Source organism: Pongo abelii, chromosome 18 (genome assembly GCF_028885655.2).
Source record: "Pongo abelii isolate AG06213 chromosome 18, NHGRI_mPonAbe1-v2.0_pri, whole genome shotgun sequence".
NCBI lineage: Eukaryota > Metazoa > Chordata > Mammalia > Primates > Hominidae > Pongo > Pongo abelii.
In genome coordinates, this window is record NC_072003.2 from 78,248,296 (window position 1) to 78,271,647 (window position 23,352).

At 42.8% G+C, this 23,352-nt stretch overlaps 1 protein-coding gene and 1 pseudogene across 1 annotated transcript in view; both read left to right on the plus strand.

The window, feature by feature from the left end:
* Positions 1–22,160, plus strand: part of LOC129050950 (small ribosomal subunit protein uS3-like) — a 39,920-nt pseudogene extending 17,760 nt beyond the window's left edge.
* The window catches only part of WWOX (WW domain containing oxidoreductase), a 1,117,686-nt gene that overhangs the window by 729,572 nt on the left and 364,762 nt on the right, over positions 1–23,352 (plus strand).

A 23,352-nucleotide genomic window follows, 5' to 3' on the forward strand; every position in this document is an offset into this window, starting at 1 on the left:
CAGAGAAAAGAGGCTTCGTGTTGTTTGTAAATTTGTGAATAAATCTGTTAAAGAAATACTGGAATCATATTCAACCTGGAAAACAGGGAAAGGCCTTTTATTGCATGCTTAGAAGTTTGAATACACTTTCAGTAGCTCTTCGTTATCTCAAATTAAATCTTAAATTGAGCTTGTGGTTCTGTGAATTAATACTCCGGCCTTTCAGCCCTGCTGCTGAGGTCATTCAAATCTAATGGTGGAAATGGTCACAGGGTCAGGCCTTGGTTGGTGCTGTATAGAAATGCCTTAATGATGCCGGCAGATGTTTGCATTCTGCAGCTGGGGCGGCCGGCGAGTCGGGGGCTGCAGGAAGAGAGGAGTTGATGATCACATTATTGTATCAGCCGCCTGTGTGAATGAGGAAGGACAGACTCCCACCCCATCCCACCATTCCAGGTTCAATAAGAGGCAGGTGCTTCCTAAAGCAGAAAAATGTAAGGGAAGTCATCATCGCTTATCATCACCTGAATGTTCACCATGGTGACCCACATCTCAGGATGCTGCAAAACGAGAGAGGTCACCTGTCTGTGTAATCGCATATAGCATTCTAAAGATGTTCCATTCATTCAACAAATGTTTAATAAAGACTTCATCTGAAGTTTAATGGACATTGTTTGATAAAACAGACCCAGCCACTGGTGTCAGGGAGTTTATGTAAAAGTATGCACGTATCTGTGCAAATGTGTGCATTTAAGGCCCGCTGAGCCTGAGCTGATATGCATGTGTTAACTTTGCTGTTTCTCTAAGGGGATGGAAGGATTGGCTATCCTGAGCTTCCTAGACTTATTATTTTCTTTTCCTTTTTTTTTTTTTTCAAGACAGAATCTTGTTCTGTCTCCGAGCTAGAGTACAGTGGTATGATCATAGCTCACTATAACCTCCAATGCCTGGGTTTAAGTGATCCTCCCACCGCAGCCTCCCAAGTAGCTAGGACTACAGGTGAGAGTCACCATACTGGGCTAATTTTTGTTTTTTGTAGAGATGGGGTCTTGCTATGTTGCCCAGGCTGGTCTCAAACTTCTGGCCTCAAAGCAATCCTCCTGCCTTGATAGACATCTTCATTGTAGGTTTCTAGCCTCTGAATCCAAATTTTATTTTTCTAGTACTTTATTTTATTTTACTTTTTATTGATTGAAACCTTGAAATAAAAGTTTTTAAAAATCCATTTGATTTTAAACAATCTTTAGAAATATATGACGGTTAAAAATAACTCTCATTTTAGTTTTTATAAACAGTGCACTCCTACATGTAGACATATTTAGATGCTTCATTTTGCCTATAGAAATTTTTTCTAATAATAATATGACCAATGATGATGAAATTTTTATTGACTCAAATGTGTGATTGGTTGATTTACTGGATTCAGTCCAAGCTCCTCCCAAAAGTTAGCTCATTGACTCTAGAACTCTATTTTCCTCATTCATTCATTCCTCTAATCAATATGTATTGTTCACTTGGTACATGTCAGTTACTTTCGTAAGTGCTGGGGAGACACAAGCAAAGTACTTCAGGGCCTGTATTAGTTTGTTTTTCATGCTGCTGATAAAGACATACCCGAGACTGGGAAGAAAAAGAGGTTTAATTGGACTTACAGTTCCACATGACTGGGGAGGCCTCAGAATCACGGCAGGAGGTGAAAGGCACTTCTTACATGGCAGCGGCAGGAGAAAATGAGGAAGAAGCGAACGTGAGAACCCCTGGTAAACCCATCAGATCTTGTGAGACTTATTCACTATCACGAGGATAGCGCAGGAAAGACCGGCCCACATGATTGAGTTACCTCGCCCTGGGTCCCTCCCACAACATGTGGGAATTCTGGGAGATATAATTCAAGTTGAGATTTGGGTGGAGACACACCCGAACCATATCAGGGTCCTAGGCAACTTTGTGTGAGAACAGAACAGAGAGGAAGCGACACACCTTTCCTTTGGGAGCAATTTTTGGGTTGCTTTTGTTTTTATTTGTTGTTTTCATTCCTGGCAGTAATAGTAGCAATAGAAAATGGCAGTGTTATAGCCATAAACAAAGTGCTCTGTGCTGTCTCTCTCACCATCCCCTAAATCCTACAAGGCTAGGGGAAAATGGTAATACTCATGAACAACTCCACTTTATAAATGAGGATGCTGGCACTCGGGGAGGTCATAGAGCAGGGCTGACTCCCACCCAGGTCTGTTCCATGGGCAGCGTCTTCTTACTGCACTGTCCTGACTTGCTGTAGTGAGATCTCAGGAAGGCACAATCTGCTTTCCTTTTGATGGTGTGTGGCAGCATGGTGGCCGTGTGAATTTCCAAAAAGAGGATGTTGGTCGCTGATGGCATCTTACGGATGCAAGAATGGAATCAGTTTCTTACTCAGGAGCTGGCTAATGATGCTACTCTGAAGCTTAGATTCAAGTTACGCCCATCAGGGCAGAAACCATTATCTTAGCCACCAGAATGCAAAATGTTCTTGGTGAGAACAACCAGGGGTTCTGGAATTGACTGCTGTAGTTCAGAAGGGATTTGGCTTCCCAGAGGGCACTGTAGAGCTTTATGCTGAAAGGGTGGCCCCAGAGGTCTGTGTGCCATTGCCCAGGCAGAGTCTGTAGTACAAGCTCCTAGGAGGTCTTGCTGTGCAGAGGGCCTGCGATGGTGGGCTGTGGTTCATCATGAATAGTGGGGCCAAAGGCTGCCAAGTTGTGGTTTCTGGGAGACTCTGATGAGAGGGTCAAATCCATGAGTTTGTGGATGGCCTGATGATCCCCAGCAGGGACCCTGTTAACTAGTACATTGATGCTGTTGTGTACCATGTGCTGCTCAGATAGGGTGTGCTGGGCATCAAGGTGAAGATCATGCTGCCCTGGGACGCATCTGGTAAGACTGGCCCTAAGAAGCCTCTGCCTGACCACATGAGCATCATGGAACCCAAAGATGAGATACTGCCCAGCACTCCCATCTCAGAACAGAAGGGTGGGAAGCCAGAGCCGCCTGCTATGCCCCAGCCAGTCCCCATAGCATAACGGGCTGTCCTTGGCAGTTGTATCTGGAGTCTGGATGTTACTTTGTAAAGACATTTAATATAATATTTTACAAAGACAACCGGGCATGCCTGTAATCCCAGCACTGTGGGAGTCAAGGCGGGCCGATCACTTGAGGTCAAGAGTTCAAGACCAGTCTGGCCAACATGGTGAAACCCCATCTCTACTAAAAATACAAAAATTAGCCAGGCGTGCCCTGTAATCACAGCTACTTGGGAGGCTGAGGCAGGAGAATCGCTTGAACCCGGGAGGTGGAGGTTGCAGTGAGCCAAGATCGTGCCATTGCACTCCAGCCTGGGCAACAAGAGTAAAACTCAGTCTCAAAACAACAACAACAACAACAACAACAACAGAAATGTATTCTCTCACAGTTCTGGAGGCCAGACATCCAGAATCAAGGCAGGGCTACACTTCTTTTGGAGGCTGTAACTAAGAATCTGTTCCTTGCATCTTTCGTTTCTGGTGGCTGCTGGCGATTATGGACTTCTGACCATATCACTCCAATCCCTACCTCTGCAGCCACATGGCCTTCTCCTCTTCTCCTGTGTTCTGCTTTCCTGTCTGCCTCAAATCTCCCTCTACCTTTCTCCTATGAAGACACTTGTTTTTGGATTTAAGGTCTTCCTGGCTGATCTCATCTCAAGATCCGTAACTTAATTACGTCTGCAAAGACCTGATTCCTAATAAGCTCGCCTTCACAAGTTGCAGGGATTTGGATATGGAACTACCTTTTTGGAGGCCACCATTCAACCCACGATAAGAGCACAGTGGTGAGGTTTGAGGGGTGGTATGAGGTCACAGTCACAGCCACCCTCTCACCAGCTGTGTGACAATTCTGGATTTCCTTAGCTGTCCTCTGTCTCAGTCTCCCTTTCCCTGTAAGTGGAAGTGGTATTCATTGATCACACACTACATGCCGGACACCAAGCTATTACATTTTTTGAATATGTTTCTTCCTTCCCTCTTGAGGACTCACCAGCCGGGTTTAGATGATTTCCTCCCCATATCGCTTTCCTGCCCCCACGTGTTATAGATGATGCACGGGAACCAGAGAGATTTGATCCCTGGTTTCTCTGGTCACAAACCTGCTCTCCTCTCCAGAACTCCAGGCTGCCTTTCTGTGGGAGCAAAATCAAATTTAGCTGTTCCCCCAACTGCAAAGTACATAGGCATCAAGTCAAAGGGTAAATGAATGAAAACCTGAATGGCTGATCCTCTAAGACAGTGAGAACAGATGTTAATTGCTCACTGGCCAAGTGCTGGGCTCTGTGCTAAGAGCTTCATGCAGATGACATCAAAGCACCATGTATGGGGGAAGCACGATGATCTTGACCATTTTACAGACAAGGAAGGTAAGGCTCAGTGACATAAACTCACAGAGGAAGTGGAGCTGGAGTCTTTGTGGCTCCAGGGTCAGGTATGTAATCTCCAAGGCTATTCTCTGTTCTCCAAGTTTCTCCTTAACACATTTCCAGCCCCATTTTCTGGCAGGGAGACCCCAGGGCTGAAAGGAGCTGGAAGAGAGAGTTCTAAGAGAAAAAGGGGCTGGGTGTGGTGGCTCATGTCTGTAATCCCAGCACTTTGGGAGGCGGAGGTGGGTGGGTCACCTGAGGTTAGGAGTTCGAGACCAGCCTGGCCAACATGGTGAAACCCCATCTCTACTAAAAATACAAAAAAAAAAAAAAAAAAAAATTAGCCAGGCATGGTGTCTATAATCCCAGCTACTCGGGAAGCTGAGGCAGGAGAATCACTTGAACCTGGGAGGCAGCAGTTGCAGTGAGCCGAGATGGCACCACTGCACTCCAGCCTGGGTGACAGAGCAAGACGGCATCTCAGAGAAAAATAACAACAACAACAACAACAACAAAACATACGGATCCAGCAGCCAGTGTTGTTATTTCAGGATGGGAACCAGGCACTGCATCTCCTCATTAGGAGTCAGAGTAAGGGGCCTAAGCTGGCTGACGTGACTGGGGACAGAGTTGCTGTGGAAATTGTCAGGTTATGAAGGGAAATTAGCTGCTGGGTGTCAAGAGGTGCAAATTGCTGCAGGCACTGGCAACTGGGAGCCCTGGTGTGTCTATTAGCTCTTCAGGCCTTGAGGCCTTAATGATACCCCTGCCAACACTACAGGAGGCAGCAAGTGACAGCAGGAACGAGAGAGGCCAGGTAATCTAATCTGAACGGCCCACGTGGGTTGGGGGCTGGGGACTCCAAGGCCTGGCTTCTGCTCCCTGTCACAGTGGCAAAGACAATGACAATAAAAGCACAGCCTCCAGAGAGAAGAGCCTTCGATGGACCTGGGTGTTAATCCAGGGGCCAGGCAAAAACTGGGGGATGCAGAATAGGAGGTTGGGCTGGAGGTGAGTGAGGAGAAGGAATGCAGTTAGGACCAACATTTAGGCAACATGACCATGCACAGGATTCTACTGCCATCGTCACCATTGGTGTTACTGTTTCCTGCCTTCTGTCTATGGGGTGTCTACCATCTAAAGTCCAGCACTGCACTGGGCATTTTTTATTATCATTAGTATATAATTATATATGATAATAATTTAATTTATAACAATATATCATATTTATTAAGGTCCTACTATATACCAAATTCTATCAGACACATGTCCTAATAATAAACATGATATAATCTATCATTATTTATAAAACTTCACACTCTGACCTTTATTAATTATGTGTGTGCCAATTTTGTGCAGGGAACTTTATTAAATCTTAGTTACCAATATTGTCTCTAGTCCTCCAACCCTATAAAGTGGGCACAGTTATTATTTCTCTATTGCAATTGCCATTTAGCCTCAGCTGGATTGGAAACTATGTAATGGAGACTCTCAGGCCACTGTCTTTTGAGCAGCATTTTCTGCATTCTATTTGCATTCTTCTATGTAATCCTAAAATGTAGATGTAGTTTTCCCCCTTTTACAGATAAGGTAATCAAAACTTATAGAGGTTAAAGGGACTTGCCAAAGCCACAGAGCCATGAATGGCAAAGCTGGGATTTAAAACCTTGGCCTTCTTCTCCTTGCCATGCCACCCCATCACAAACTCCAAACATCAAAAGTAGAACCATCATAAGTCAGGGTTCATCTGGAAGATGGATGGATGGATAGATAGTTGGATGGATGGATGGATGGAAAGAGAGAGAGAGACAGGCAGACAGATAGCTAGACAGACAGACAGATAGAGATTTTAGGAACTGGCGAATTGGCCCACACAATTACGGAAGCTTAGAAGTCCCAAGAAATGTAGCCAGCAATCTGGAGATCCAGAAGGGCCTATGGTAGAAACCTCATCGAAAGGCAGAAGACAAGCGTCCCAGGTTGAAGACAGTCAGGCAAAGAGAGAAAATTCTTTCTTACTCAGACTTTTGTTTTATTTGGGCCTTCAACAGATTAGATGAGATCCACACCTACAGGGCAGGGCAATCGGTTTTAGTCTACTGATTCAAAGGTTAGTCTCATGCAGAAATACCCTCACAGACACACACTCAGCAATAATAGTCAGATATGTGGGCACCCTGTGGTCCAGTCAAATTGACAACTACAATTTTTTTGCCTTCTTTTTATTTTTGATGTTGTCATCCTGTGTCCAAGACACATAGAGTCAATCATCACACCTTTCCCTTAGCCTGTACTAGGTTCTGTGCCAAGGATTTTAGAAAATCATGTCTCATTCAGTTCCCCTAACAGGTCTATGAGTCGTTATCCTCCCCAACCTAAGGAAACAGACCCAGAGGTTCAGAGTATCCCAAGATCCTGCAGGAATTGCAGATTGTAGCCAAAATTGGAACTCCTAATTCCAGAGCTCCTCCCTCCTGCAAGCATTTTTCTTTAAGTAGTTTTATTAATGAGAAAAGCTGTTGAGCACCAGAGCAACCCTGCCTCTTCCAAATACCATCTGACATATACATTCAGCAGAGGAAAAATGACATGAGGTCTGGGGCTTGCTTTAAAATACTTTGGGGCCAGACACAGTGGCTCACACTTGTAAGCCCAGTGCTTTGGGAGTCTGAAGTGGTAGGATCACTAGAGATCAGGAGTTCAAGACCAGCCTGGGCAACATAGGGAGAACCTCATCTCTATAAAAAGTGTATATAAAAAAAAGTAAACAAAATACTTCTGCAACAGCAGCAGCAAGAGCTGCCGCAACGAAAGAAGAAAGAAAAGGAGGGACAGGATGAAGAAAGAAGCAGTGTTAACGTTCTAGTAATGTTTGCATCTGAATGATATTTATATGGGGTTATTGTCTTCCCTTTGTGTATGTTTAAAATTTTCATAATAAGCATATGTTTATATATACACATAAAATATATATGTACATATTATCATAATGCCTACCTCCTCTTGGGAAAGTAGTGCCGTATGGCTGGGAGTTTCTCTTCCTGGTTTCTATGGGTCTCCCCTCCCCCACTTTTTGTAAGAAATGGTGGTACCTCTCTGACTATTTTCATGGCTGCCTGAAGAGGCCTCAAAATTAGAGTAAACAAATTACCCATTACCAGGGAAGCCTCCTTCCCCCCAGCAGATTCCCAGCATCTTCTTTCACCTCTAGGAGATATTTTCCAAGGTCACTAAATTAAGCCTTCAGACAGTCGAAAAATTGAATCTCAGTACATCTATTTTCCTAACAAAATTTCTGCAGCACCGATTGGGGCTGACAGGTACGGCCGTGCAGCTTTCTGGGCTGTTCAGGTCGATTTGGCCAAGCAGGACGGCATCAGCTTGTATTGGAGGGAACATCTGAGCAGCTCGGGGCCCCCGGGGAGTCAGAGAGTTCCTTACCTTCTTGCCACTGTAAATGACTATTTCTGTCGTTTGCAGAGTGTCCTTTTCTTTCTCCTCCTACGGCCCCATACTCACCCTCTATAGCCGCCAGGTCAGGTGCCTCTTCTTCAATTATTTATGAAAAGGGGCATTGCGATCATTACAAACATGTTTAGGAGGATTTGGAAACCATGTTCTTTTAAAGGGCGCTAATGATGCAGCAGTAATCACAGTGCTAGTGGAAGGGGAGGGCAGAATGTGATGGTTTGGGAGTGAATTCTGTAAGAGAAGAAGGGACTGCATTCCAAGCCCCCCAGACCTTGCAGGTGTCACAGCCTGGCTGGTGGAGGGGCTTGCAGAGCTGAGAACCAGTCAGAATTTGGGGGCTGAAGAACCTGGCTCTCTGAGCACCATGTCTGTGACTTCTGAGGTCATGTTTGCCCTCCAGCCCTCATTTCCCCCTTGACAAGCTGTGTCTTAGCTAGTGCTTTCAGCAGAGAATACCCTTAGGCTCCTGGAGGATTGATAGCCCCTGACCAACCTCCAAGATGTATCCTAAAAGCTCCTATGGAAGTTTACATTGCTCAAAAGATCTGTGTTCATGTAAATGTAAAAATGACGTCTTAAGTTGCTTAGCAGTGAATGAAATGGGTGCTCTAGAGAGATGCAGTGAGTTTATCTTGTGGCTTTGAGTATACACTGGTACCCTACATGGGAGACCCCGGTGCCCATGGCCAGGTGCACAAAGCCAGCATCAGTGACCTGCACACCAGGAGGCAGGCTGCATGATGATTAGGTTCAAGTCCTTAGGTGGGTCACTCAGTCTTTCTTTTCTTGAGTTTTTCTCATCTGTGAAAGAGTGATCATAATACTATTTCCATTGAGAAGAAGAAATAAGATAATTTATGTGAAACACAAAGCATAATCCCTGGTATTCAATAAGTACTCAGTAAATACTAGTGAAAATAATGATTATAACTATGACCTCCAGAAGCTTTTATTGAGCATCTATCTGTAGCACTGCATGTCAAGCCGAGCTAGAACGCAGTCTCTTAGGAGACATGGGGGAGGAAAACATCCTTGGCAGGTTCACATGTTGGTGATCATTTTGTAATTTTCTCAAATACCCTTCCTCTTTCCTCACTTTTGGTGATAGCTACCTGTGTTGCTCTTGTCACTTTTGCCTGGATCCACTAACTCACCACCTAGGTATTGGCAACAATTATCCATTGCTGCCTAACAAATTACCCCAAAATGTAAGCACTTAGAATCTCATCGTCTTTGTGGGTCAGGAATTAGGGAGTGGCTTAGCTGGGTGATTCTAGCTCAGGGTCTTTTCTGAAGTTGCCAGCAAGCTGTTGGCTGGGGCTGCAGTCTCAGAATCCTTGACTGAAGAGGAGGTTTCATGTCCAAGGGGTTCACTGACGTGGCTGTTGGCAGGAGGCCTCAGTTCTTCACCATGGGGGCCTCTCTGTACAGCTTCTTGAGCATCCTCACAATATGTCATCTGGCCTCCCACAGAATGATGATCTCAGAGAGAGTGTGAGGAAGATGTGGCACGGCCTTTTAAGCCCCATTGTTAGACGTCATGCACTGTCAAGCACTGTAACTTTAGCTACATTCTGTTGATTGGAAGTATACCGGTAAAGACCGTAGTTAGGAGAGGGAAACCTGGCTCCACCATTGGAAGGGAGGTCTATCAAAGAACTTGTGGGCATATTCTAAGACCACCACACTCTGCCACTCCACACGCCCTGACTCTCCTAACACCTGCTCGCTTCACTGGTTCGGCTATTGGCAGTGGCATGGAGGGTGGGAAAATATGTCCCTCTCTGCTTCCTGGATTAGAAAAGTCATCATCCTGCTAGTGTGAATCCACGTCCTGTGGCGGCCCTCTCAGGAGGGATTGCGATTAAAGAATGGACAACCCAAGGGAATCATGTGTCATGGTGGAGCGCAGAGGCCCCCAGGTGAGTGGGGGAGATGACTTTAGAGAGGAAACCTCGAGCTGCTTCTGTGATATTCGTTAGAGAACTTCCCCCAAAGACAGATGACATCCATTTATAATTATTTCAGCAGTGACTTTTGAGCTCAAGCAGTTCTATTTATTTTTCTTTCTGAAAGTAAGAGAATTTCTTTAAAGGATTGCTGCCATTTGGACAATGTACTATGTCCCCATTGGTGTTATCAGTTGGTGGGATATGGAAAAGCAAAGTGGCCAGGCTCAGCCTTTTCTCTCGATTTTTTTTTTTTCCTTTTTTAAGACAGGGCCTTGCTCTTTTGCCCAGGCTATAGTGCAGTGGTGCAATCACAGATCACTGTAGCCTCCAACTCCTAGGCTCAAGCGATCCTCCAGCCTCAGCCTCCCAAGTATCTGGGACTACAAGCATGCACTACTGTGCTTGGTTAATTTTGACTATTTTTTTGTAGAGATGAGGCTTGCTTGCTTTTTTGTCCAGTCTGGTCTTGAACTCCTGGCTTCAAGCAGTCCTCTCACCTCATCCTCTCAAAGCACTGGGATGACAAACTCTTTCTTTTTACCAGTCCTCAACTTGCACTCTTTCCTGCATACAGCTTGTTTCTCCAATGTGGCTGTTGTTCTCATGTTTACTTAATGGCCCAGCCATCTTCTCCTCCTCCTCCTCCTGGTTTCTATTCTCTTTCCTCATCATTCTCCTCTTCCACGAGTTCGGAAAATTGGGTTACAATACCTACAACATGCAGTGAGGACACTCTTCTATCATAACCCCAGTAAGCTTTTGGTGCTTGTATATGATTTTTCCTAGTCTTTCATTTGTTAATTTACAGCACACATGTTCCTTTCTCTTGTGCAATACTGACGTGCGTAAGAATCTTGAATATCTGTATGGTGCTTAGAGATTTCGCAGCAGTTTATTGAATGCTATTACCTCAATGCCTCCTCTGTGAAATTGATGAGGAAACTGAGGCATAAGAGGATCCGGTAAATTACCCAGAGTCAAACAGCTCACAAGCAAGTGCAGGCTTCCAGCGAAGGTTTGCTGGCTCATGCATTTCATGCCTTTTCTATCGTACCATACAGGCACTTTGTCTCCCCGTGGAATATAAGTTCTTTGAGGCCAAGGATTGTGTCTCATTCTGTGTTGCATCCGTTTGGCTTCAGCCTCATTGTCTTGCATTTATTAAGCATTTGGAACATTTCAGCTGAATGAGTGAATGAGTGAATGAGTGAAGCCATCAGTCAAATCAGAACACTGCTCACACATGCATCCCAAGTCCAGCTGTCGAACGTCTGGAACTGAGCAGTATGGAGCCTGTTAAGACCAGCGATGCTGTGGCCTGAATAACAACAGGATAGGAACATTCCCTTCTTCTCATAAATCTTGTAAATTTGCATTGTTTTTGCTGAACAGGGCCCATGTGTTCTGGTAGCAAACATGGAGAGGCCCAAAAGGCTGATCTGGGACCATGTCCCCGTTGAACACTGCCCTGTGCTAAGTCTGCAGAATATTTAAATAAGGGGTTAATTTATAAAGTGAGCTACAGGAAAGTTTCCAGGATTGTCGTGCATGTGTCTCATAAATCGGCACAAATTGAATCTAGGTTTCTGTGCTTGTCAGCTCCTAGGTAAACCAAAATTTATTGAGAGGTGTATAGGTTGCCATCCAAAGAAACATAGTAAATGAGAAAACTGTATCCTCAGGAGGTCTGTAAACAGGGTCTGAAGGCTGGCAGCAAGGACAAGGGTCTGCAACGTAAAATCCCCATTGCCGATGATCAGAAAGTACAGCATAGTTTGTTGCAGATGGAGACAGGGTTCCAGAAATTCTTGATCTTTCTTGAACATTCCACTGACTTCTTAACAGAACAAAGATTTTGTATATTGCAGAGATAATTTATAGATACAGGTACAAAGGGGATACAGAGAGAGAGGAAGGCTAACTTCAGGATGTTGCATATGTCAAATCATTACATCAGTTTACTCAGAAGCCAAAAAATTATGCAATACATAAATATGAAGCTTTAGTTTTTAATGATTGTTCATAATAACATTACTATGATAATGACTATTTGTAATAATCATGCATACCACCTTAGTCTGAGCAATCATATTAGCAGTTCATAATTATTGAAGGGCTGTCAGGAACCAGACACTGTGCTGAGTGTTCTACAAACTGTATTTCCAGTCTGTTTTTTTGTTCAATTTTCACTCAAATTTTTAAGGGGGTTTGGAGGGCGTTAATGTGCCCATTTTACAGAGGTGGAGGAGGAAGCTCCAAAAATGAAGCCCAAGGATCTTAAGGTAATATATCGACTTAAATCCAGTGTATCTTGCTCTGAAAGCCTTGCTTTTGTCATTATCCAACATTAGCTGTCATTATTGCAGTGGGCTTCTTACCACCTAGAAAACAAGCGCCATCATTCTAGTAAAATTTATTCACCTACCGAGATTATGTATTATTTTAGTCTGTAGCTTTTATCCCTTTAGCTACAACATTCAAAGCATTGTGCACAATATTCTAGTAGTAAGTAAAGGCTTTAAATCCCCATGTTGATAATGGTCAAATCCTCTTAAAGGGGCCAGCAACAAAAATGACTTTAAAAGGGAAATATTCCTTCAATGTTACAAGTGCCCATGAGCATGTTAGCAGAGCAGTTGTGTGTTGAAGAAAGAGAAGGTGGAGTTATACTGAATACCCCGTGAAATCACACAATCAGCACTTAAGAATCTTCACACAGTTGTTCACACACATATTGATATCACACCTTATAGCAGTCCTATTGGCTAGGCCAGTTATTATGAATGCGTTTTATAGAGTAGGAAACAGAGATGCGATGTGACTTGCCTAAGAACACACAGCAGTTCTGAGACTCACCCTGTGCTAATCTGACCTCGTGAAGAAATTGAGCAAACTAGGCTCGAGGGAGAAACGAAAACAGCAACAACAAAAAAATGTGTTGCCAAAATATTGCTAGCAGACATCTAGAAAAAATGTCTTCAACTTCTTTTGGTAGGAAAAGAGTAAAAATTCAAATCTGAATTCAAAATATTTATTTTTTTGTTTCTGACTTTTTATGTAAGCAGAGCTCTGAGTTGTATCCTCAGATATATTTGAGACTAACGACAAGGAAATATAAAATTATGTTACTACCTAAGCTGCCACTTCTTCAAAGCCTCGTTATTCTTGTTCCCTTCAATGTATTTCAACTCCAAAATACATAGTGACATGAAAATTGTATATTCAGATTGTTCTATTGATTCGTTGAGAAAGTGACCTTGTATGCACACTTGAAAATGGAGAGATCTATATATACCGCCTGGCCTCTTCTTTGTAAGGGTACAACAACAGTGGTTAACATGCGTTTTTGTTTTTTTTTTTAACACTTAGATTTACTCTTTCTTTGCACAGACTAATAGCACACTGATGTGGAATCCAGGGAGGGCTCCTTGGAAAGTTGTACTGCTGTGGCCTAGGGAGGGACAACTGGCAGGGCCACACGAGGAGGTAAAACCTTGTGCTCCATTTGCAAAGCCAGTGGCCCCAGCAGAGATAGGAGGCCCTCTTTGTGATTTCGACAGTGGTTTCCCTGGGGTTGAGCTCTCCTGAAATTTATTCCCGCAAGGACATACTACTGTGGACCCATCTGAAGGGCGGCATCCACTCTTCTAGTAGCATCTCACGTTGGCATTTTCAGACACTTCTGCCCCTTGCCATGTTTAATAAGTCATCTTTGTTGTTTGGGAGGAAAGAGAATGAGCATTCCTCAGTTCCTGCACTGCACCAGGCCTTGCCAATACAGTACCTCATTTAATTCTTGCTACCATCCTTGAGGTGGCTGGCATTAGGCCATTTGCTGTCTGTAGAAAATGACATGCTGAAATACTGTAGCAGCTCACTTAATATCAGGCAGTTGGTAAGTGGCAGAGATGAGGCTGGACCCCAGGATTTCTGACCTAATTTCTGATCTCTTTAATTATTCTATACACCAAAAGCCCCTGTGGTTTGGATTCCTAATCACCGGACTGAGATGAAACAGAATTTCTTAGCATAGGGGGCCAAGCAGTAGATGAGCTTTTGCGAAGAACTTTTTTCTTTTTTCAGAGTCAGAGGTTGGCAGCAAAAGATGAGAGATGGAAGGTCAAGTGCAGCAGAAGAGAGAAACAGGGAGAGTGGAGGTTGTTCTCTAGAACATAGAAGCCGCTTCTTCATCCCACACAATGGAAACCAGAGCCCAGATTATATTAACGAGAAGTTCCAGAATTGCAGATGGCACTTTGCTGCTTAGTGAGGGGGGAGAAGAAGAAGGAGAAAAAGAAGAAAAAGAAAAAGAGCAGGTGGAAACTTAAAAAAATGGTTAGCTGCATGTAAATGGCTTTTATTATAACCGCTAGGCTGAACCAGAAGACTTGAGCTATGTAAAAATGTCACTTGCTCTTATCACGGTTCATAGAGATTACCTTTCAACGCGGGTTTCATTTTCATTTCTTCCAACACTTAGAGAAGTGAACGAGGCAATGACTCCTTTATTCCCTAACCCTTGCCCAGCTACTTGCTTCTTCCTCTGTGTTTTGTGTCATTCTGTATGATATTGCATCAAGGCAATTTACGGCAGTGGTTGAACCAAAAGCAATTTAAGTCAAAAATGGACAAATATGGATGTCACTTATAAGGCTTGTTCAAAGGCCTTTGACATCACTCAAAGCCTGAACACTTCTCAGGAGTGAGATGCTTTTTTTTTTATTTTTTATTTTCTAGCAGTGCAAGATTGAAGATTTGATACAGACCTCTTAGTGAGGCATCTGCTTGGTTCCATAAATAGTTCTAGAAACTATTTATTGGTGAACCAAATATTTTGTATCATATACCAAGAAAGAGGGGCTGACAAAGATTGAGTGATTAGAAATCCAATGTGAATTTCTATATATTACTTTGACTTGGTAATTTGTAATAACAATAGCCACCATGTATCTATACTTCCTAGATTTGGGTTTGGTGTTAGGATTCTTATATTTATTATTTTACTTAATTTTCATAGTCATCCTGTGTAGAAATATCAACAAATATAAAGGTAAGTATTATTGTCCCCATTTTACAGATGAGAAGACGGAGTCCCAGGGACCTACCTGCTCAAGGGCACAGAAAGCTTGAATGAGTAAATTTACTGCGTGTTGTTCCAAAGGTTTCTCCAAAGGTCTTTTCACCTCCCAAGGCTGTTCTCATTTTGAGAAAGACTGGCACAGTTAGAGGCCAAGAACCCATCTTGGCCGTGTGCCTTCTGCTTTGTCTGTGGGGTTGTGGGGAAAGCTGGTAGCTTGAGAGCCTTCTCCTTCAACTCTGTCAGGCTGCATGCACATTGGAAGGTAGGTTTTCAGGTTGTGGTGGGTGGTGGTGAAGCAGAGGGATGCAAAGCAGGGTACCTGGAGTGCTGTGCCTTGTTCATTCCCAGGAAGCAAAGCGAGCGTCAAAAAAAGACAGGGTAGTTGGGCCATGGCGTTGCAGAGTGACAGTGAACCGGGAACACTGCCCACACCCTGGAGGGTCAAAGAGCTGACTTCAGAGGAGACTTTAGGCACTCTTGATTCTTAGAGAACTAAAGACACAATTGCATCTTAAAATGTCGAGGCTTACACATATACACAATAAGAATATTTTCTTTGGCTGCAAAAAAACTATAAAAGAGTGAAAAAGCCAATCCCAAAAGATTACATAGGTAGGATTCCATTTACATAACGTTCTTGAAATTAGAAAATTATAAAAATAGAAAACAGACGGCTGGGCATGGTGGCTCACTCCTGTAATTCCAGCGCTTTAGGAGGCCAAGGCAGATGGGTCACCTGAGGTCTGGAGTTCGAGACCAGCCTGACCAATATAGTGAAACCCCGTCTCTACTAAAAATACAAAAAGTTAGCCGGGCGTGGTGGAACACACCTGTAATCCCAGCAACTCGGGAGGCTGAGACAGGAGAATTGCTTGTACCCAGGAGGCAGAGGTTGCAGGGATCCCAGATCGCGCCCCTGTACTCCAGTCTGGGCAACAGAGTGGTACTCCATCTCAAAAGAAAACAAAAGAAAAGAAAACAGATGAGTGATTGCCAGGGACTGGAGAGGAGTGGGGGGTGAGTGGGAACCAGAGTGGATATAAAACAGCAACTGGAGGATCCTGGTGTAGATGGAAATGTTCTGCATCTTGACTGTCTCAATGTCAATTTCCTGGTTGTGAAATTGTACTAGAGTTTTGTGAGATACCACCTTTGGGGGAAACTGGATCAAGGGTGCATGAGATTGCTGTATTATTTCTTGACTGCATGCGAATCTACACTTATCTCAAAAACTTTCATTAAAATCAAATAACTGCTCAACATTTGGGGGAAAAGTCAACAAGTAAATTCAAATCACCAACGAGCCCACCATCCAGAGAGAGCCACCACTTCTATTTTGATATATTTTCTCTTCCTCCCTTCCAGTCTGTCTCTTCTGTTCCTAGATGTAAAATGGAGAGGTTTTAAAATGTAATTACATCTAACTATTCCCTGGCTTGGTAATATCCAACCTTTGCATGTCCTCAGAGAGGTCCAAAGGCTATGCTGAAACTTGTTGGTTTGGCATTGATTTTGACAAAAGACAGCAACAAGAGCCCCTTTCTAGGAACCCATGTGGATTACTATGGATTCAGAATGGATGCATTTTATGTACAGGGCTGTGACCTTTTCTTTTTTCCCCTTCCTCATGCTAATAGGTGTTAATACTTTGCAATAAATATTACTTATGTCTGTGAATTGAACTGCATCCCAGACTGTCAGCACATATTTATTTTCTCATTTTAGTTTCTCCAGGTTCTCACTGTTATGGAGGGTGGGGAGGGGATAGAATAAGTTAGGCTGGAGGGCATATCTGATTTGGAAAATACATCCCTGGTGATGTTCCTACCAAGTGATATGCTTGGTTGGTGATGATAAATTGGGACTGAGGAATGGGCTAGGAGAAGGCTTGAAGAACCCAGCTCCCAAAACTGTCTCATCATCCTCTAGAGATATTTCTCCAAGCGCTTTTGTTTCCAGTGACCTCCCAACCCCAGGCACTAGGGAAGCCTTCAGGCAGGTAAGCGCACAAATCCTGCATTTTCTAGTTAACCATGTATTATTAGCTAGTGACTTGAGCAAGTTGCTTCATTTTCCTGATCCTCCATTCCCTTTTGTGAGCCACAGTTTCTTCGTCTTTGAGTAGAGTTAACAAATTACTGGGTGTTTGAAAGATCAAATGAGTTAGCATATGAGAACATGCTTTGCACAAACAAAGTTGCATGCAAAATAAGTTATCATTATGGGATGGGGGAAACCCTTTGTGGACATTGCCTCCCAGTTGACCCTCAGTGTGTACTTGTGGAATAATTTTTTAATATAAAATAATTACCATCACTAATCCTAACTGTGCACGTTCTTGACTCTGTGACTCTGAACAAAATCCTGAACCTCTCTGTGCCTTGATTTCTTTCATGTCTCGTTCTAGTTTTGAAGAGCGATTCTTGTGTGAATTCAGGGAAAGGAGGCATGAGGCATGGTAAGGACACCGTATGTCTGTGGTTGACAAATTCAATAGGCCTACAGTCGATGCAAAAGTCCTCATGCCTCTGCAGCACAGTTATAATGAAGAGGAGCGATGGCATGGCATGATCCCACTACTAAGGGAGGCTTATTACGTAGTGTCTACAGAGCCAGTGGTTTATTTTGCATTCTTTATGTCAGCATTAAGTAGTATTCTTACACAGTTTGTAAGTCTTAAAACTCACTATCTACTCTAGTAGTTGCTCCAACTGTGATGTGCTCACAAATCACCCAGGGATCTTGTTAAATTTGGATTCTGATTCAGTAGGTCTAGGTGGGGCCCGAGCTTCTTGGTTTCCTTTCCTTATTTAATTTTTGTGGGTACCTAGTAGGTGTGTATGTACATATATATATATGTATATATATATGTGTTTTTTTAAGAAAAAATTGTGGGTACATAGTAGGTATATATATTTGTGGTCTGTGTTTCTTATAAATTGGTGATCCCCCAGGGGATGCCTGCCTTGTTGGTCCAGGTAACACACTTTGAGTAGCAAACAACTAGATGTAGTTCTCAATAGTAGGACTATTGCCAGTGGAGGGGGCATTTTGGAAATTTGGAAAGGCATTTTGGTGGCCTTTGGCACTTAGCAGGTGGGGTCCATGGGTCCATCTTGTGATGCCATAGGCATTCCCATATAACAAAGAACTGCCCTCGTCCCGGTAACATACACCTGTGCCCGCGGACATTCATTTCGGTAAAAAACTTGTTTCCAGTAATCTGACCCCAGAATTCACTGTGCTTACACAGATATACAATGTGCACTGAGTCTTCCAGAAATGCAGGGGCCTTCTAAATCAAGGGAAGATTGTGTGGTGTTTTGTTCCAGTCTTTACCAAGGTCTCAATACCATCGTGAAACATCATGCAGCGCTGCTCATAATATTGGAGTCACCGTATGATCTGTCTACGTATGTAGCTGTTTGTATTCATGGTGATTAAATAGTTGTGTGCTAGAGCTGCCCTCAGCGAGCAGCTCATGTGAACAGATTTTGCCTATTTCTTCCAAAATCTGCATTCAGTGATATCGTGTTGGTAGCTTGAAACTGACCATGGTGAGAATATTTACACCGTGGAAATTGGCAAGTGCTACTAATCAGGATGATTGTTTTAGTTTTCATTTTGTAATTTTCAGAGTTGGTTTACCAATATGATGTCTGTATTAAAATATATGTGATGCTGCTTTCAAAATGTTAAGTATTATGAGAATACATTAACAAAACTCTGGCAAATTTTTTGTCTTATGTTTCTTGAATCCAAACCTATAAGTAGGTGCAAACATTTGACTATTTCATTATGGGCTTCTGATATACTCCTGTCTGAGCAGTTACCTTTGAAAATGCATACTATTTTATTGTCAATTATGTTGTCTTTAAAAAAAATTTATGACATATTACTTTTGCTAATTATGTGTGTGGGTAGATTATGTTATTCATGAATTTTATTTCAGGACCTTGGTAAGGGGTTATAAAATATTTCTTTTGAAACGAGGGTCTTGATTGTTGGGCTTGAGTACCCTGATCTAATTAATGCACTGGGCAGAGCTGGCAGACGTGTGGGACACCCACCTATTCTCTGGAAGGGAAGGGATATAAGAGACACACTATATAGGTGAATGGTAATCGGCCTCTCCCCTTCAAGGTGACCAGGAAGATCTGAGCTGACTGCGTGCCCTTGTGGAAGTGTGTTTTGAACTGAGATTAGAGAGATCAGCAATGTATCTCTTAAAGTAATCCAGGAGGAGTTCATTTTCAACCGATTCAGCAATGGCGCACTTGAAGAGGACGAAGCCAAAATTCAAAATGGGTTGGGTGCGGTGGCTCGCTCCTGTAATCTCAGCTCTTTTAGAGACTGAGGCAGGAGGATCGCTTGAGGCCAAGAATTTGAGACCAGTCTGGGCAACATAGCCAGACCCCATCTTTACAAAAAAAAAAAAAAAATTAAATTAGCTGGGCTTGGTGGTGCACACCTGTAGTCTGAGCTACTCGGGAGGCGAAGATGGGAGAATTGCTTGAGCCTGGATGTGTGTGGCTATGGTGAGCTAGGATCACACCACTTTACTTCAACCTGGGTGACAAAGTGACACCCTGTCTCAAAAAAGAAAAAGAAAACAAAAAGTTGGAAATGAGTGGGAAAGGATCTAAGATGATTGGAAACAGTGTACATAGAATACAAGAGGAGTTGGGCATGCTGGCTCATGCCTGTAATCCCAGCACTTTGGGAGGCCAAGGCAGATGGATTGCTGGAGCTCAGGAGTTTGAGACAATCCAGGGAAACATAGTGAGACCCCATTTGTAGAAGACGTAAAAAAAAACAACTCACGCCTGTAGCCACAGCTACTCAGGAGGCTGAGGCAGCAGATTCATTTGAGCCCAGGAGGCGGAGGTTGCAGTCAGCCAAAATCATGCCACTGCACACCAGCCGGGGGTGACAGAGTGAGACCCTGTCTCAAATAAAAATAAAAATAGAATACAAGGGGGGATGAAGATAGAGTTAAAATACGCTCTGTAGAAAAAAGTAAGAAATATGGAAAGAAATCTAATTTAGAAAAATGCACGCACACACGGGCATGCTTCACAGGACTGGCAGGTGGAGAGGATGTTTGTTAACAGGGCTGGCTATTTTACTGTAAGTGCTGCAAACATTGCACTAATGTTTGGGTCTTTGCTTTTGGCAATCACTTCTCTTGTTAATTTTTTTTTTGGCACCATAGAAATGTTTCCATAAATAGTGCATTTAATGGAGTGTGTTACTTTATTACTGTCAGCCACTGTCCTAGGAGAGGAAAATTCGATAAACACAAAAGCAAAGATTAGAACATAGAAAGCTTCCAGTTCCAGATCCTTCATGAGCTTGTACCTCTAACGAATGCGATTGTTCTATTTCTCCACCTGCAAAATTCTTACTTTTTGGGGTGGTAAAGCCACCTAGGTCAGTGCCATGTCCAACCCAATCTGGAAAACGTTGATTATCGTGGTGCCTGTTTTGTAGACTTAACAAAGCCAATCGCCCCTTCCTATGCTGCTAAGATGCGAATGCCCAGCTCGGGATGAGATAACTGTCAGCTTTGCCTAAGCTTTGGGCATTAGCACCCTCCATATGCAACAAACCCACGAATGAAATGTTTTGACTCTTTGACACAGAACGATTGGAAATCACTTCCTTGGCTAGAGCAGGGATCCGGTGTAAAGGAGGAAGTAAAAATGAAAAAGCATAAATAAATGAGAAAGTGAGCAAATCGCACTCATCGAGGAGCAAAATAATTCATTCCCTCTCCCTGGCTCAGCATGGATGCAAATAATGTATCATTAAGTAAGTCCCCAGTACAAAGACAGCCAGCATAACTGTTGCATCAAATATTTAGCCAGAGCCAAAAGCAATTTATTATGTTTTTTTAAATAAGTTTGATTTACTAACCTTCAGCACAATCCCTATTTTTAGAGGTTGGCTCATATTTTTAATTTGTTTTCTCTGAAGCGCTGCATCCTTGGTAGCGTTTCAGCTGTCCACTCGGTTCCTAATGGCAGAGCAACACCGAAAAGCGTAATTACATTTCCTAATTATGTGTAATTAGGCAAAACCCAGATGATGTATTCAACATGCTCTGAGAATAGCCAGGGGTTAAAGACTGCTGGAATTTGGTAACATTTTCATAAATAAGCTGGTGTGTTATTTAACGTGGGGGTCTAAGGTGATGCTGGGTGCCTTGTAGACCGATACCGTGGTTGAAATCTATCGCATTTGTTTATTTAGCCAAGTAAAACTGTAAGTGATTCCCCACCTCCATACCTTCCCCTCTTTTGGAAACCAGAGTTTAGATGTGCTATTCTTAGCCCAAGAGAGGCCCTCTAAACCCAGAACCATAAAGTTCTGCTTACTGACAGCCTAAGTGATATTTATTTTTTCAAAGCTTAATCCTTTTGAAACATGGAGAAATAAATACATCCTCTTATCTACCATATGCCTGGGATGGGAAATAAATTCTTATTTTCCTGCCGTGTGGTACCAGTGGGTTACGATGAATAATTTGGGCATTCTCACTGAAGATAATAGGGAAGCCTTCTCTATTACCAGTGATAATTATGAATCTCATAATAGAAAACATCCCGAGCCCGAACATCAATCAGGGAAGATAAACAATGGGAAATGATAGGTGTACAAAAGGGAAAATGGCAACAGCACATATGGAGGGAAAGACCGCAGAATTCTGGTGGGGTTATAAATCATACAGTCAAGTAATTTCCGTGCAATTAATATCCTCAAATTAAAACATACGTTTTTAAAGAAAGATTTTGCAGACTTTTAAGCTGGGCAACTGTCTGCCTTACAAGATGCATCTGGAAACTCCAGTGCCGTCCTCCTTCTTTAGTCTTGTATATTTATTTATCCCCAGCCAGAGTTGGCTGGGGCACAGTCTAACAGTGTCACCGTGTAAGCTGACCCAATGACCTTGCTCTGGCTCACCAGGGACTGATCATACACCAAAGTGGCCAGAGCTGGTGGTGGCTGACTCTCAGGATCTTTGGCCCTGACAGAACAACAAAGACTGGCCTATTGAGGCAGGAAGTCTTAACTTCCTTGGCCAGCCTGAAAGGCTGTCTCCAACCATGCGGACAGAGCCCAGTGAAGCGCTTGGAAAACCTACAGACAAATGGAAAACCTTCATTCCAAAGGGTCGTTGTCTCCTCCTATTTAATAGCCCTGCATTCATGCAATTTTTTAATCTTGCTGTCTTTTTTTTTTTTTTTTAATCAAATACCAAAGTACTTCTATGGACTGCTCTTAAAAAAAAAAAAAAAAAAGAAAGAAAGAATCCATTCATAACTGTGAAAAAATACTGCCTGTTAGTCTGCTATTATGGCTCAAAATGAAACTTAAGCCTGCATGGCTAATTTATTTACTGCATCGTGGGCGAAGATCAACAAGGTTTCCAGCCTTTCCTCCTATCTGTCTGCATGTAGAAATTCACAGACCACGGCCATTCTGAAATGAATTCAAATGAGAAGTTTTCCATTCCAAACCCTGTTTGGGAGCAGCCTGGAAACTGGAGTCAACTGTCAAATATGTCCTTAAGGCCACAAAGTATGCTCATGGATTTTGTTTTATAGGCTTAACATAATATTTTTAAAAACATATTTTTAAAGAAATGTGTAATTTTCCCCCAAAAGCAAGGGTTTTCCAATGCCATATAATTTACTAAGTGTGGCTTTGCTGCGTAGTAGTCCATAATTTATAGTCAGCCTCCACAAGGCAAAAAATAACTCCAAGCTATGATTAAGTAAGTAATGGACAAGGTAACTAATATTTCCGGAAGGATGGCCTTCCAGACACTCATTTTAAGTGACAAAATGGTTGAAGGTTGAGATATGTAGTCCTGTACTAGTTTAATGGAATCAAGAAACGACATTATAAGCTGGCTTATCTGGGCATTTAAGACATGGAGCTGAGAGTGAATATGAGAGTGAATATTCTCCACGTCCATCTTAATGAGCCTGTGCCTCATTTTCCCCATTTAAGGTAGATGGGTTTATGCCTAATTGTGCCACCAGTTTTTCCCATAAAATAATTCATTTGGAAGGGGTGGCCTAGTCCAGTCTGAACCAATTCTAAGATGGTAGCGTGGATGCGGGAGGCACTGCACAGGACGGAAAGCATGGACTTTGGAATCTGGCAGAAGTGGATTTGAATTCAGACTTAGTCATCAGGAGCTGTGGGACCTTGGGAAAGGTTGGTTTGTTTGTTTGTTACAATTTTAAAATTTTGAAATAAATGTTGGCTTACAGAAAAGCCATAAAAAATACTGCAAAGATTTCCCATGTACTCTTCACTCAGCTTCCCCTAATACTAACATGATACATTTTTCAACACTGAGAAATTAACCTTGTTATGATGCTATTAACTAAACTCAGACTATAACTGACCAACAGACTTTATTTGGA